This window comes from Castor canadensis, chromosome 12 (genome assembly GCF_047511655.1).
Source record: "Castor canadensis chromosome 12, mCasCan1.hap1v2, whole genome shotgun sequence".
Classification (NCBI taxonomy): Eukaryota; Metazoa; Chordata; class Mammalia; order Rodentia; family Castoridae; genus Castor; species Castor canadensis.
This window is the reverse complement of record NC_133397.1, coordinates 124,360,148-124,374,882: the sequence shown is the minus strand read 5'-3', so window position 1 is coordinate 124,374,882 and position 14,735 is coordinate 124,360,148. Positions and strand designations below refer to the sequence as shown.

The 14,735-nt window shown below is 39.2% G+C and overlaps 1 protein-coding gene across 1 annotated transcript in view; it reads right to left on the bottom strand.

The window, feature by feature from the left end:
• Plppr5 (phospholipid phosphatase related 5) overlaps positions 1-14,735 on the bottom strand; it is a 179,797-nt gene that overhangs the window by 78,839 nt on the left and 86,223 nt on the right. The window lies entirely within an intron of this gene.

Below are 14,735 nucleotides of genomic sequence, written 5' to 3'. Positions count from 1 at the left end.
GGAGCTTCTTCACCTGGATTGGCCTCAAAACCATGATTCTGCCAATCTCAACCTCCCACATTAGGATTACAGGCATGAGCCATGAGCTCTGTGGGCACTGGCTCTCAAATGTGGATTCTGTGACCAGCAACATCAGCCACACCTGGGAAACTTGATACAGATGCAAATCCTCAGGTCTCACTCCAGCCCTACCGAGTCAGAGCTCTAAGGGTGAGGTCTAAGCCATCTGTGCATTCACAAGCCCCCTCCAAGTTCCGCCAGATATTTCAAGTCTAAATCTCTCCATTACCACACACTCTAAAGTTGCCAGGGATATTTTTAAAGGGATTTTTAGATATTTGTGTGAACAACTAATTATTATGTGCTTTCACTGTGCTAAAAGCTATTCTAGGCATGTAGTTAGGGTAGGGTTGTAGAAAGACCTGCTAAATGAAGTCTAAAACAAAAAGAAAGTCAACACTTACACTTTCCAGACATTTTAAGTGAGACTTGAGGACGTGGAGTGTCCTAACAAGGCAGACCCAGCTAATCAGTGCCCCACACCCAGCCAGTTCACTCACGCCCCTGCCTCAGAGTTCTCTACACTGCTCACTCTGTCCAAAGTGGAGGAGGTCATCCAAGAAACATCCAACTATTCAACCACTGCAGACACATGTGCAAATAATACCAATGATGAATAATGAAGGGAAGAGGTCCGGGTTATGTCATGAATAAGAACTGGGTATGCAAGGGACAAAAAGTGCATGAAAAGGAACTTGGTGTTCCTTTCTGGAACACTCCTTGCAAAAAGGCATCCAGTCTTCTCCAACCCAACTAAGGAGTGCAGTCAATAGTAACTCTTCGAAGCCTGAAAGCCTAAGGGGACAGGGCAGAAAAGCACAGCTTAGAATGTTTGTCCCAGCACTGGGAATGGGTACTTGTCTTTCCCCTATAGTAGAGTGAGGATGAACTCAAGAACCAGGCTTCGTGAGGTTGAGTGTTGACTTTTCATCTCACTAGCTGTAATTTCTTTTCACCTTAGTGTCCTCACCTGTAAAAAGGACACAAGAGGAATGATAACATCATGGGCTGCTGTGATGATCAAATGACGTGCTGTTATAAAATTCTTACAGTAAGTGCTGATGCAAAGTCAGCACTATGTAAATTTTATTCATTATTAGATGATGACCTTGAAGTTTCTGTGATAGGGCAGTGTTTGAAGTAAAGGAGTCTGGGATAGAAAGATAGACTATAGTGATAATTTGGGTAAGGTAAAAGTCTCAAAGCTAATCTTCCCATCCTTGTGGAGGAGCAGCAGGAGGACACAGACAAAGGATGTGCCGTCTGCTTAACGAGGAGGCAGGGATTTAAAACTTACACACATTCTTTTTTTTAAAATGACAAGGATTTTGTGAAAAACCATTGAAAAGATTTTCCTAGTTAAGATAAATGTTTCTGATTAAACTTTATGATTTGCCCAATCACTAAAATGATATAAAGAACACAAGCTACAAGAAAAATGGGTTGTAAGAGTAATGTAATAAAACCTCCTTTCATATATTTGTAGTTTTCTTACTATTATTATAAATATATGGGGTCAAATTCTCCAAGTTCACAGATCTGTTGTAGGTCAACAGTGTTATATACTGAAGAACAGGAGTGCGGAACAGATCCTGCCTGGGATTGGTACCAGTGGGAGAGGGGAGGAGGTGGGGAAAGGGTGTGGGAGGGTGAATATGGTGCAAATACTGTGTACACATGTATGTAAAAGGAAAAATGAGACCCCGTTGAAACTATTCCAGGAATGGGGGAGGGAGGATAAGGAAGAATGGTGGAGGGGGTGAATTCAAATATGACATTTGATATATTGAGAGAACTTTTGTAAATACCACAGTGCACACCCATCCAGCACAACAACAAAAAAACCTGGAAATAAAAGCCCACTGTTACATAACGTACCCATCATTCCTCCAAAGAATTAACTAATAATTAATAAACATTAGCAAGCTTTTCATCTTGGTAATACACACTACCATTTCTTCTGAAATACACGTTGGAACTCATTTTCCCTGTTCTTTATCAATAATAAAAAAGCAACCAGATAAAATTTAAATAGTCTTTGGAACTTTGAAATGATAGAGCCCTTAGGAATGAAACCAAGCACTTCAAGGCCAAACAAAAATTAACTGTTCTTAGGTTTATAATTCTCAAACTATATTTAGTAAGATGTTAAATGATATTGTGTAGGAGAGAAAAATAAGAAGAAAGCTAAAACCTATACCTTTTAATCCTTCCTAAAGATTCAAATGCATACTAGCATATCAAGTGTTATAATTTCCAAAAGCCCTATGATGGCATTACTTTATTGTTTTCATCCTACAGATAAGAACACAGGATCAAAAAGACTGTATGACTTACTGTATTAGTCAATTTTGTATCAATATGAAAAAACATCTGAGGCTGGGTGAGTTATAAAAAAAGTTTCACTCACAGTTTTAGAGGCTAGAAGTCCAAAAAAGCATTTCACTGGCTCCGGTGAGGGCCCTCTTGACCAAGTCACAAAACAATAGACAGTGTCATGGGAAAGTGGACACCAGGAAGTCAAAGAGGCTGGGGAGGGGTCAAGGTTGTTCCTTTATTATAGCCCTCTCCCAAGAACTAACTCGGGGGTCTCATAATAACTACCTTAATCCCTTCCAAGGGTCCCCACAAGGCCCTACCTTTTGACATCATCCACAGAGGACCAAGCCTCTAACACAGGAGGCCTTGGTTGATATATTCAAACCATATCTAAAACACAGGGTTTACCCAAGATTATTCAGCAAGTGAGGCATGACCTTGTCATGTTTTATTAGTTTGTTTTATTTTAGGAAGAAAACTAGTAGTTAAAGCCTTCTTCACCTTGTGAGTTTATGAGGTTAAGTGCCTTTTAATCAGCTTTCCTGCATAAACCAAAGGATGACAATCTGTTAAAGAAAACTCTCAACTTCATGAGCCAGTGTTTTCCAAACTTATCTGATCATCGGGTGATGTCCCATATTCTAGGAACAATCTTAAATATCTAAGTAGGTCTTGTGTCCCAGGGACACTAGTGAGAGTATATTTAAAAAAAAAAAAGTCGTCTTTCTTCTTAGAGGAGAGCAATTTAAATTTTGTAACTTTTATCTACACTTCATTTTAGCCAAAAGGCTCTGAAGTGGTGGAGTCATTAGCTAGTATAGCTATTATATGATAACTGGAGGAAAAGGGTTAGGGCTTCTTAGGAAGAAAAAATAAGGCAGAAAGGTTAACTTTACAAAGTAGCAATGAACTCATTCACTATTTCCCTGGTTATTAGGAAGAGGAGTTTAACACAAAAGAGAAAAAAATATTAATTTATACAATAGGTAAGAAAAATATTACTCTGAAAGGTGACATCAGTGGGAAATAAAAAAGCCATTTAAGTAGCGTTTTGAGATTTATGTGCAGCAGAAAGTGGCCAGGGAAGGAAACTGAGATTTACCTTTCAGATCCATGGTTACAAAGACTGACATTTTTTTCTTATGCCACAGAAGAGCCACACTTTTCCCCACTGACCTTCTTGGGGTGTCCGATGACCACAGTATCTGGGGAGAATTATCAGGGACCTGAGCTGGTGCCCTGGTGTTTCATGCTGTCGGTTGCAGGCAATAATTCTACCCCTCTTTCTTTTATCTGCTTCTCTGCTTCTCTCTTTGCTAGTTCAATCTATGTTGCTGTACAGTTGAGATTCTTCTGTAATAAAATACAGGTTTCTGCTGTACAACAGGACTGAATTATTAGTGGTCACCTTCAAGTGCCCTACCACCCCGCTGTGGGAATATGTATTCAATAGACTAAGCCATGATATTCTGAATAACACTCTCTTTTCATGAAAATGGGCTTCTGAGATGACAGCTGTGCCCCGGAAAGCTGAAGCAGTATTCCTTGCAATTTCAAATTCATCATACAGATCATTCCCTGAAGGCCATCTTCTTCCGGTTTTCTTGGCTTTCATCTGTCCCATCTTTACACAGACTGCCAGAACAAATGTCCTTTAAGGCCATTTATTCTTACTGAAAAAAGGACTCGACTTTATTTTTAAAATGCTTTCACAGCAACAGTAAATGATGATCACGTAGGAAATCTTTATCCTTTACCAAGCTATTAAAAATGTTTGATGAGAATGTACAAAGAAAAGCATGATTGAAACCCAAAAATAAATGAATGAAACGAATCTTGGAACATAAATTCATCTTGCAGTCTGGCCTCACTTGTTCTTGGTAGAAATGCAAGATTCTGGATTACAGCTCACAGTATATTAGGAAAAGGTACAATTATAATTTAAATATGAAACCCTAACAGTTCAGAATTGGCTGAATTTATTAAGCAAGTCAATTTAAGGGTTTCCAATAGATAATGGAAAATGCATTTTTAAAAACACTAGGTATTATCCCAAGTACCTTTAATTTCAATTTATGATATATACATATTTATTATATAAGTTCATAAATATAGTTTCACTGTCATTTTAAAATGAGACATATAACACTTTACTACAGACAAATAGAACACATACTGTTCTAACACTGTGTGTGTGTGCATATATATATATTAGTTTTAGTTTGGTCCTTACAACTGTCCTCTGAGGCATTACTACATTGTTTTACAGACAAGGAAACTGAGACAGAGTAATTTTTCCAGAGTCTTAAAGTAAATGGCAGATCTAGCTTAAATGGATGTAATCTGAGTCTAATTTTAATTTTTATAGGAATGGAGTCATGGCACTTCCAGATACAACTTAACTTAATCACTCAATGTCTAACTTGACATAATAATATTTTATTATTTTGCTTTATTTTAGAAAGAAAAGTTAATACTTCATCAGAACTTGTGCACTCAAGAGTATAGTTCTCCCAGTTGCCCCCAATTACCTATTCTATATAAAGCATCAAGAATCTATTCTTCTAAAAAAGCCAGATAAATAAAGCTGATAAGAGGCTTAAACAAACAGTTACTTTTATTCAGACAAAGAGTAGAAGACAGTCTGTATTGGTTGGCAGGTGCAGTGGGGTTGGGAATGTTAAATTCTTCAATCTCTCCCAGACTACATCTTATCTTTGAGATTAGCCTGCTATTCTGAAATGTCTTTTTTTCCCTTCCTACTTCCCTTGAAATGTCTTTTGTAATATTGGAGCAGTTTGGTGGACAGTGAAGAAAGTAACATGACTTCAGAAAATATTAATAAAGAAGATAAAACTTTGGAGCAAAGTTTTAAATTAATGTTATTTCTTGCAATAGTTATGATTACATATTCATCAGCAGGTGTTGAGCATATTGTTGAAACCTATAGCACTGACGTGACAGCCTTTCCATTGATTCTGTTAAGGGGGAAAATGTGACCTTGAAGTCCAGCATCTCTTCCACATATTACTTAATTTCCATGCTTTTTTCCCACCACCCTTCCCTGCAAGATTCAGATTAGCCCTTCTAATAGGTGAACATTCATGTAAAAACCCTACCTGAGATAAGAATCCTTGACTTTTCCACTTGGATGGACGTCAATCTTATCCTTCAGAACATTCACTCAAATGTCCAAATCATACATAATCTTAGTGTCTGCTTCTCTATTGAGTCCTACTGTGAGCTGTCAAAATGTTTACAGTCATCACATCTCAGCAGTTAGCAACAGGCTTTCTGAGACATAAAACGCCAGCTCTAAGCTCTCCGGCACCAAGGTCCACAACTCTGCACAGCAATGCCAATGAAGGTTTTAGAGGCAGTTTTTCTCTGTTCTCTCTCCCTTTCATTCAGAAACAAAATATGTCTCTTATCCTTGTATTGCGTGGAACATTTTCATGTCCATAGTGCTAGCTGCTTCTATTGGCCAAGAGAGTGCAAAGCCTCTATGGTCTCCCCACTGGGGCCATCTGTGTTGCTGCCTGGTGACAACACTTCAGGAGGTTGGACAGCCTTCCATCTGAAGATCACAGTACTAACTAGGCAAGGAACCAAATTCTCTGCTTCCACCTCTGACTTAACCATACATAGTGTGGAATGGTGTTGGTCTAACACTGGATGGGAAGAAAGAGGCAGAGTCCCTATTGTGCCTGAGTGAACATTTTCTTTGAGAAGCCTCACCTTAAAAACTCCCCTGGGCACTATAGGACATTTCAAGTTCACATTTCACAGTTGACAGATATTTTGAGAATTCTGCAATTCAATGCCAAAAGATGCACTTGTAACAGATACGTGGAATCCTGTGAACATTTGAGTCCCATGGGACTCAGAAACTTGGAAAAATATTCCCTCAAAAAGCAACAGGAAACAATTCTACTTAATGAGCAATTCTTAGCATAGTTTGCTGGCCAGCAATTTTAGATGGCTATTAAAATCTCAATCAAGTTTTCTTTCAAAATCTTGATTATAATCTGTCCGTATGAACTTAAGAAAAATGGTATTAAGATGAACCTGTTATATGCGGTACTAAAAACTTTTAAAGTTCATTTAACATTAGTTTTCATAATCATGACAACGTCACAATACCGAGGTACACTAAAATTCATATCCTGACATAAAACTAAAACCTCATTGATTAATTATTGATCCAAGCCACACTTACATACAGCAAGCACTATTATTTTTCTAAACAACATCATCTATCCTGCCTTGAAGAGCCACGGGGTTCTTGCTTTTAAAAAGTGATGCATAGGAGAAACTTTCTCTGCTAAGCACCAATCACATTTGGATGTGATTCCTGGAATAAGAATGGAAGTCCTGAGGGGAGCCAGCCAAAAGTAGAGCAGATCCATATTATGGAGCTGGAGACAGAGAGGAGACACGTGGATCACTGATCTGATGTTCAGATATTGAAATAGTCATGTTTGAGCTAACCTAACTTGTCACTCCTTGTTTTGTAACATAATAAATTTTCATAATTATTTGAATGGCTAAGTCAGAGTTTTCTGTAATGTGCAGAAGAAAGCAATTTGATACAATATGAAGTATCATGAAGATAAAATTAAAAATATACAAGTAGCTACAAGTAAATACAGATGACTGTGATACCATGTTGAAAAGGAAGGGGTTGAAAGTAGGAAGAGAAAGCATCAAATTGGTGGTTGTTGGGTGTGGATAGAGGAAAAAAGTATTATGAAAATCCATTTTTTTTTCTTGGTGGGACCAGAGTTTGAACTCAGGGCTTCGTGCTTGCAAAGCAGGTGCTCTACAGCTTGAGCCAAATCTCCAGTCCATTTTGCTCTGGTTATTTCTGGGCAGAGGAGGTGGGAGATCATACCTACACTTCAGGAAAGTCAATATGGAAGCAAACAGGGGAGAAAGAGGTGAAAAACTCAACAGGTACCAGTCTCATACTTACTAACAAGTAATGAGCCAGATTTACACCAGGAGAAAAGCATAGAGCCAAGTAAAGAATGAGAAAAAGAGAGCAGAGGACAAGAGAGGTGAAGGGTAAATTCTGAGACCACCTACATTTGGGGAGTGGTAAATAAAATGTGGAGTTTAAGAGACACCAAGCAAGAGTGTCAATGACTGAAATAAAATTATCCTGCAATGGAACCCAGAAAGGATATTTTTGAGAGGGGGTGATCGTAAGCTAGGAGCCAGTGGCTCATGTCTGTAATTCTGCTACTTGGGAGGCTGAGATCAGGAGGACTGAAGTTCCATCCTGGGCAAAAACTTCACAAGGTCCCATCTCAACCAATACTGGGTAGACGACATGCTTCTGTCATCTCAAGCTATGCAGGAAGGAGGCTGAGACTGTGAGGATTGCAGTTCTTTGCCAGCTGAAAAAAGTTTATGAGACAGCCCCCGCCCCCATCTCAGTGGAAAAAAGCTGGGTGGTGTGGTGTACACCTGTCATTCCATCAATGCTGGGAAGCTTAAAATGGGAGAATGGAGGTCCAGTCAGACCCAGGCAAAAAGCAAGATCCTATTTCCAACACAACCAGCGCAAAAAGGGCTGGAGGTACAGCTCAAGGAGTAGAGCACCTGCCTAGCAAATATGAAGTCCTAAGTTTAAACCCCAGTTCTATCAACAAAACAACAGTAAGGAGGAGGAACCATGAGCAGCCACATTCAGTGTTGCAAAGAAGTAGATGAAATGATGGTCCAAGCAAGGAGGTTGACCTGCAAGGAAAAACTTGATGTGATGAAAACATTTGCACATTGCCTCGCCTTCCAGAGCCCATGTTTGCTGAATGGAGTAAGTTCCAGAACTACACAGTCTGACCTTAAGGAGCCTGACAGTGGATTTGACTTAAGTGATTAAATCAATTAGGTGAGGAGAGGAAGGAAAAAAACTGTGGATTGAATTACAGTTGCTTCACCCTACTTCACTCTTAGCTTTGCACCTACCATCTCCCTACTCTCTTCACCAAGTCGGGGGCACTGGAATATATTCCTTTCCCCCCTGTCTTCAAACTTTAAGCTCGACCTTCATTAATCTCTGAAAACCCTGACTTTAGGAAGGAGAGATTTATACAACTATAGTTCAAGTTCTGAGATTCAGCCTCCCTTCTGCTAATTCAGGTTGAGCATTGTGGCCTGTATTTGATGACAAGATCCATGTGTTGTTCCTGAAACAAAATATTACTTTATGTCTTATTTTATTGTGATATCTGTCCCTGACTTTCTGCTTTGATCACCTACTTAACACCACAGCCCCTTTGTGGCTGGGATTGTGGGTTCCTATCTGTCTCCCAGGCACTGTGGTTTTGCTGCTGAGTTGTATGGTAGCTGAGACACTATTTAGCAACTGATTTTCTTAACACTCCCTCCCCCTGTTTCCTGGATCCCTGGCAACTGTGTTCTAAGCTCATCTGCAGGACATGCAGTTAATTCCCACCAAGCTTCCCTAACACAGACTCTTTGCTAGAATGTATGTCCTCTGTAACTCTTCCATGTTTGGTTCAGATGCCCAGAGCACCTCTGAGGGAGTCTACTCTTCCACGCCTTTAACGCACCCATTCCTCAGGGGTGTCCACACCCAGGTTCCTTCTGGCTTAATCCATTCCATCAAGTAATGGAATGGGTCTCTGACTCATCCTATCTTGCTGTATAATAATAGGGTTTTGATTCAATCCCGCCTTTGCAAAAGAGCACCCAGGCAAGTGGAAACACTTGCAAACTAGAACCAGAGGAAAGCAGATTTTCTCGTCTCCTCCATTGACAAGAATCACAACGTATGATTCATGGTCTTGAAGATGTTCAGGAAGAAGTGAGAGCACTAACCCATGCACACAGATGAACTGAGCCTTTTACAGTAGCAGAAGCATATTTGTTGCCAATATTGTAGTATGAATAACATTGTCAACAAGATACTTTAGTCACAATAATAACTGAATTAAGATAGAAAGATATAGTAAAGTGTTGATTTCCCCCAATATCTACTCAACCTGATCTGATGATGTATTAGTTACCTGTCTCAACACTGTGACCAAATACCTAACAGAAACAACTCAAAGGAGAAAAGATTCATTTTGGCTCACAGTCCCAGAAGGTTCAATCCATAATTGACTGGCCCTATGCACCTGGGCAGAACATCATGGCAGCAGACATGTGTGGTGGAGGAAGTTCATGACAAGTGGCAGATGAATAGCAGAGAGCCCAATAGATAGGGATCAGGGACAATATTTCCCAAAGATCTGCCCTGAGTAATCTACTTTCTCCAGCTATACTCCCCCTCCTAAAGTTTCCAAAACCTCCCAAAATGGTGCCACCAAGCCCTTAACACATGAACTTTTTGGGGAAAATTTCCAAACTATAACAGATACCTTGCTAATTAAGCACAAATGCAGATACAAGGTTCTGATAGGAAGAAACTGGAACCTATAGACATTAATATAATTAGGACCTATAATAAAAGTGAAGAAAGACAGGAACATTTCCCATTTCTGGCATGTGTTAGAATATCTAGCTCCAAGCTCTACCACACCAAAAAAGAGTAAATGACGAGTCCTTTTAGGGATAATGGTAGATAACATACGTTAACATTTGTGATTTTCTAGCACGATTTTCTCAGCACAGAGTAAAGATCCTTGAGGACCTCATTTTCAGTGTTTAATCCCATGCACACGGGTTAGACTTGCAAAGATGAATCCACATATTAAATGGATTATGACAGAGCCTGAGTATTTGTGGCCTCAGAAAAATACACAGGACCTGCAATCTTCAGGTCACTTGTTGCCATGATGTGTGCTGGAGATGAGATAATCCCCTTCAAAGAAAATAAAAAGTAAGAATGCTTAATGATGCCATAAATAACATTTCTTCACAACTTAACACACACTAGAGCTAGCAAAAGGAAGAAGGCATGGGAGGGGGAGGATCTACACACAGCAATGAATCTTTTCCTCCCACAGGGAGACACAGAGAAGGGAAGTCTGCAATATGTCCTGATCCAAGTTCAAGCACAAAAATGTTCCAATCTTTTCATTCACTTCTCTGTTTCCTAATCTTCATGAAAAAGCATATTTAAGACAAAAATTTAAAAATCATATTTGAACCAACTATTTGTTATTTTGAGAAAACTTTAAAAATCCATTCAAGTGTCTTCTTAAATATAGATGAAACTTGTATGTGGTAATTTAGTGGTATTCCCTAAACTCATAGAAAGAGGAAAGCACTAAGTTTCTTAAAAGCAAGAATGAAAAACCATCTAGATCTGCCACATCCAAGGCCTTGAGCATCTGCTCCAAATTGAGAAGCCCTATAGAAGAATAAAAGACCTAATATAAAAAAAGAAATGAAAAATAACTTGTTAATAAATTTTTATGTTGGTTACATGTTGGGATGATGGTTGGGATATACAGGGCTAATAAAATACACTATTTAAATTAATTTCACTTATTTATTTTCTAAATGTTGCTATGGAAAATTTTACATATGGTTTGCATTACATTTCTACTGTGTGCCCCATGGATTAGATTCTATTTTTTCTATCCCCTGGCCCATGAGAAGCTGCACATAATTGCTCAATAATCATAATTACTCAGTAGGTCCCAGGTTTTAAAAAGAGCCAGAGCAGAGGAGCGAGCTGCATGGGTATCACGAATATAGATTTGCAAGGCTATATTTAGCATGCATATCTGATTGATTTTCTAAGAAATAAACATAAAATTAAGTATGTGGTGTGCTTTTAGAAAACTGTTCATTATGCTGCTTTATTAAAATGTCTGTCTTTAAAAGATAAAATGCTCTAAGATGGAGACTGTACCAAGCAACTGGGCACACATTTCTGGGTAAATTAAATAACTTCATGTGAAACTCTAGTGTGTTGGATGGGTACTTTATCAACTGTCTTAACATCTGTCATATTTCTGAATTAGATCCAGCTTTGACATGTCCATCATTTCCATCTGAAGTCTAACCCGGAACAGTCAATTTACCATCCCTGATTCCTATATAACAATTCTAACTAAAACAAATGGAGCACAAGAAGAATCAACTCACAGAATTTGTACTTTGGTTTTTTTCTACCTCCTCACATGAAAGGAGTATTATCCTTATTTCTGTGGGCATGTGCTAATGTGTCTATAATTTCATGGTTTTCCATGACTCTGATTTTTTGCTTATTACCTAGGATTCATGAATGACCTCTTTATAGATATTGAATGCAGCAAGCTCAATAAATTCTTCCCTGTGAACCATCTTCCCTTCTCTAGTTCCTCATCCTGACATTATATGAACATTCCTTCTTTCTGGTTTGTTTTTACCTAGGCTAGTTTCCTTATGAGGGGTGAATTATTCTCTGATATTTTCTTGGGGGGGTAGGATTTATTCTCTGGTGGGCAACTGAGCTCTTAGAAATGATACTAGCAGATCACGTACATGGTGTATAAATGCACTCTAGTAGCTGGAGCTTTAGGAAAGTCCCTGTAAGCCAGTTGTACAAACAAGTACCCAAAGAAAACATAATATTGGCACTAACTGTGAATAAAGAATGCTAACTTTTAAAATGTCCATGCAAACCATAATTAAACTACCTCTGGTGTGAAAGTATGAAATAGATATAAGTGTGACTTTACACAAAAGTGGTAAAATCTTTTGACAGCCCCAACTTTAGTCTGTCAACAGTAAGAGGAGAAAGGGAGGTGTGAGTTTTGGTTCCTCTAAGATTCACAGCGAGTATACCTCAGTGGTGAGTTCCTGACTCTTACTGATATTCATGTCACTAGAACTTCACTCAGTTCCTGGTATAGAAAAGATACTCCAAAAATAATTGCTGATTTAAAAAGACAGGAAAGAAAGAAGGAAGGAAGGGAGAGAGAGAGGAAAGGAGGGAAGGAAGGAAAAAAGGAGAGGGAGAGAGGGAGGAGGGAAGAAGGGAGAGAAGGAAGGGAAGGAAGGGAAGGAAGGAGGAGAAAAGAAAATGAAAAGCCATTTTGCTTGGTGAATTTGCAAACTGAATGCCTGCCGTCTGAATAAATGGTGGTGGTATGGCACATGAAAGATCCAACTCAGAATTTGAGTACTCACAGCCCTGAAATAACCAGTGATGGTATTTCAGCCTGTTCCACACACTTATATACAGACATTTTGTGTGGCTAGGATTCATGTCTTGGGCAATACTTTCATGTGTTAGAGAGACTATATTTGTCACAGCTGGTTGGCCATAGGACGGTCTCGTCTTTTACAGCACTGTTGGCATTCGTCGGTCCTCACATTTATATTTCTGTTCACCTGGAATCCTACATCAATTGAGAGCAATTTGGCAAAAGCAGAATTATAACAAAAAGACAAGCAAAAGGATATTTAAATACAAATACATCTGAGACAATGAAGAGACTAATACCCAATTTTCTGTTATCTCCATCTACTTAATATTCTTGCTAGTTCAAGCCATTCTCTCTTGGACATAATACTCTCTTGTGACTCAGTATCATCGTGGGTCATTAATTGAATATGTTTTTATCTTCAAACCTACCTCACTTTATTTTAGAAATACCTCATTTTCAAATGGCATCTCAGATGCTCGATTTCCATGTAGAATCTTTATACAATTCTCTATGAGTTATGATTTGATAATGCATTGAGATTTGTTTCAATAACATAAATTATTGCTCTCTTCATTTGGTCACAACTCTCCTTCTCCTTCCATAAACTTCCAGTACAGTACAATCAAATGCACTCAGTGGAAGAAGCATGGTTCTTCTTTCCAAAAGAAGTAATGGACCCCAGGAATATTCCCTGCTGTCACTGGAAAATGGTAGAAAAAGGACAGGTTTTGGAGCCAGGCAGATCTTCTGGTTTCAAATTTCTTAATTATTTGCAAATTAGTTAATGTTGTTTGAGTTGTAATTTCTTCTTCTGTGAAAGGGTAATGACTATACAAAATGACAGCACTGTTGTGAAATTAAATTAGCCCCACTCCCCAAATTAACGTGCTCAGAAACACAGCTTTCATACAATAGCACCAAATATAAGGAAACAGAATTGATGAGGTCATGTAACCAGCTGCATATTACACTAATTAGATGCAAACCAGGTATGTCTGGTTCTAAATCTGCCTCAAAAAATATTAGTGCTCACTCCCTCCCAACCAAGTCCAGAATGCCTACCAGGATGACAAAAACATCCTGTCATCAAGTAGGTAAGATGCCATGTTCTCACAGAGTTCAAGTTGACCATCTTCACTGGGCTACCACAGTGTGTCACGTGATATTCATTTTCACATCAACCAGGGCTGAGTGCCTCAAAAGGTGCTGGACACTCTCCTAGGTACTGAAATACGTTGTTGAAATTTTAGCTTCTTGTGAAGGTTATTTCTGCATGCATCTGGATTTGTGCATGGACTGCAAACTTGGTGAGGTCAGAAGAGCCATTCCCATTTACTTCACATTCTCTCCCTTTTCTTTGCTCACTGAAAAATACCTAACAAAGTATTTTGGTTTAAAATGTCAGAAACAAGTTCTAATCTAAGCTTTGTGACTGTTTTGACTGCATGACTGTGAACAATCCTAATTTTTCTGAGCCTCAATTTTGTCATCTCTAGATGATTGTAATACCCTTATCATTTCTTGGGAGCCATTCTCTAAGAGACAGCGTCCTATAAAATGCAATGCTACTGCAGTTATCATCATTTCACACTATGTGAATGCCAGAATGAATGCTTCTGCAATAGGAACTGTGAGGTCAGGGGGCTGGATCTGAATCTAAGCTTAATTCTGTTACCTCACATCTGTTATTTAGACTCTGCCCAAATTCAATTTCAACTCCCAAATTGTGGAATTCTGACTCCTAGCATGGTTCCTGGTCTCTGACTGCCAGGATCCTTGGTAGCCCCCCAGGATCCTGATGGGGGCTACCAAGTCCCACACTCCAGACTGTGTACCTGGGATGTCATCTCACAGCCCTCTTCTATCCTTTGTCCCTTCTTGACTCTGATTCTGACCAGCCTGCCTTGTCTTACTCAGGATTCTTTCTTCCACTTCCCACCTTATACTTCTTCCACTCTGCCCTACTCAGCCCTCCCTCTCAGTGTTCCAGTTCCCACTGTCATCTCTTCTGTCTTGGCCTTCCTGATCCTAAATACACCATGGGTTGCCTCAGTCTCTGTAATGAAACCCACATCAGGCATCAGAGCTGCTTATCTGTTTAAAGAAATACCCAAATCTTGTGGTCTGTTTGAGTCTCCCTTCTCTTTTCTCCTACACCCAGCTTTCCTGCCTTGACCTGCCTGTGAGATGGCAGCACTCTTTACTGCTTTTACTCCTTATGGTGGGTCCTGCCCTGCCATT